The following is a 2,500-nucleotide window of genomic DNA, read 5'->3' as shown; positions in this document are numbered from 1 at the left end:
GATCAAGATACAGAAAGATTTTGCAAATCTCAGGTACACCACACCTATGTTGGACTAGATGCTTCAGCATACAAACATAATGCTAAGCAGCTGCATGAAGCAGCTTCCACTTGGGCGGAAACCATGTTGAGTATCACTTAGCAAGATATTTTTCTCTATGAACATAATCGGTTTCTCCCTGATGAATCGTTCCATGACCCTGTTGACATGTGAAGCCAGAGATATCGGGCCTGTAATTGTTTGCATCTGCTCTGATTGCTCCCTTATGTATAATACAAATGTCCTCTTTTAGGTTTGGGGAATTTTATCACTTCCGGAAAACTTTCGAAACATAAATGAAGTGGTTTGGCCTGGGCATTATTTTCTCTTTTCTTTTTTTTTGTATGATTTTTTATATTTCTGTGTGAATGTCTTTCTCTATTTATGTATCTACGTCTATGTATTCGTAATAGCCTACATAATGTTACTATATATCGATATCGCTTCCTATTTGTAGACGTATAAGAGTGTGAGAGTGTGTGATGGTGATTCAGTTGGTAAATGATTGAGTCATCCCACTGTAGCGTTATATCATTTCTCCAGCGAAAAGAACAGTTTTAGATTACAGGAAGTTCATTCTGTCAAGTTTGGCAAATTTTTTTTCCACTAACTAAACTTGGTATTTAAACTATTTTCCATTAAGTGTAGTAGCCAAAGCTAGTAAGATCTGTAACCAAGAAAGTCTAGAAGCTTTTTAATTAACGCATCAACCATGATGATGATGATAACGGTACTACTACTACTACTACTACTACTAGTAGTAGTAGTAGTAGTAGTAGTAGTCATAAAAATAATGATAATAATAATGGCCGAGAAACTGTAGACTGTCTGCGCGTCGGCTTCTCAAACACTGTTTATATTTCTGATAATGTCTGTTTAGAGAGAAGGAAAGAGAGCCGCCATGTTTTCTACCATAACTACCACATTGCCTGCAAGTTGAGTAATGTATATAAACATCACCAATTCTTTCGTTCTCATATATATATATATATATATATATACATATATATATATATATACAAGTATATGAGTATATATATATGTGTGTGTGGCGCTATCTCTCTCTCTCTCTGTGCTGCTGTATGTGTGTGTGTATATATATATATATATATATATATATATATATATATATATATATATATATATATATGTGTGTGTGTGTGTGTGTGTGTGTGTGTGTGTGTGTGTGTGTATACACTATATATATGCTGCATATATATATATATATATGTGTGTGTGTGTGTGTGTGTGTGTGTGTGCATGTAATTAAGCACGTATGCATGTGTGAATGTGTTTCTCTGTAGGTGTAAATCAGTAAAATCATGTGACATAATTCAATGTTATTTTTGCTGCTGTCTTTACTGTTGTTTACTTTAATTTGTGGCATTTTATTGCTGTCCCGGATTTTAGTTTATAGTTGAGCATGTTGATCATAACGATGACGTTGGCGAAGTGCCTGACGAAAGTTTAGATTAACATTGTTACTCTTATCCGTTTGCTCTTTCTTCGTCTTATTATTGGTGTTAATGGAATAAGGGAAAACTTAATTGTTATATCACCTAAAATTTGTATCTTGTGTTTTTTATCATGTTTATCATTTGTAGTATAAACTTTCATAACATTGCAGCGAGAAAAAAAAATGTGAGTTAGAAACACATCTTACATACGTACAACTTGACTGCCAAAATATGTAACTGCTCACATAATTACTAAACTTCGTTACTTACATACAAACGTGTGTGAGGAATGTGTATACGTGAGTGTGGGGGGGATAGTGTGTGTGTGTGTGTGTGTGTGTGTATGTACGCGCGCAAGGCTGTGTGTGTGTGTGTGTGTGTGTGTGTGTCTATGTGTGGACAGGAGAGGCACAATGGCCCAGTGGTTAGGGCAGCGGTCTCGCGGTCGTAGGATCGCGGTTTCGATTCCCAGACCGGGCGTTGTGAGTGTTTATTGAGCGAAAACACCTAAAGCTCTACGAGGCTCAGGCAGGGGATGGTGGCGAACCCTGCTGTACTCTTTCACCACAACTTTCTCTCACTCTTACTTCCTGTTTCTGTTGTGCCTGTAATTCAAAGGGTCGGCCTTGTCACACTGAATCTCCTTCGAGAACTACGTTAAGGGTACACGTGTCTGTGGAGTGCTCAGCCACTTGCACGTTAATTTCACGAGCAGGCTGTTCCGTTGATCGGATCAACTGGAACCCTGGTCGTTGTAACCGACGGAGTGCCGACCAAGAAGTGTGGACAATATCCTGAGCTACATTTGTTACAATAAAACAGGGGTTCTCAACCATTTTCTTTATTAATTTATGGACCCCTTTGATTACAATCTTATTCTGGTGTTTCCCCATAGTCATTCGATGTTTAAGAACTAGTTTTATAGAAGCGTCTTCTAAAATTCTTATGTTTTTTTTACATTACATTTTGAAGGTTGAACTATGTAAAATGTCAGACAAAGAAAC

General features: G+C 37.1%; 1 protein-coding gene and 1 long non-coding RNA gene across 2 annotated transcripts in view; one reads left to right on the top strand and one right to left on the bottom strand.

Annotated features, from left to right (window-relative positions):
* Nucleotides 1–2,500, bottom strand: part of LOC106873667 (uncharacterized) — a 673,033-nt gene that overhangs the window by 498,895 nt on the left and 171,638 nt on the right. The gene's annotated exons all lie outside the window — the stretch shown is intronic.
* Nucleotides 1,256–2,500, top strand: part of LOC149132813 (uncharacterized) — a 7,400-nt gene continuing 6,155 nt past the window's right edge. Inside the window, exon 1 of the long non-coding RNA XR_016243972.1 lies at nt 1,256–2,500. This exon is cut by the window's right edge and continues 2,660 nt beyond it. This is a non-coding gene — a long non-coding RNA (uncharacterized LOC149132813).

Source organism: Octopus bimaculoides, chromosome 13 (assembly GCF_046866305.1).
Source record: "Octopus bimaculoides isolate indiv1 chromosome 13, ASM4686630v1, whole genome shotgun sequence".
NCBI lineage: Eukaryota > Metazoa > Mollusca > Cephalopoda > Octopoda > Octopodidae > Octopus > Octopus bimaculoides.
This window is presented reverse-complemented; position numbering and strand designations above follow the sequence as displayed.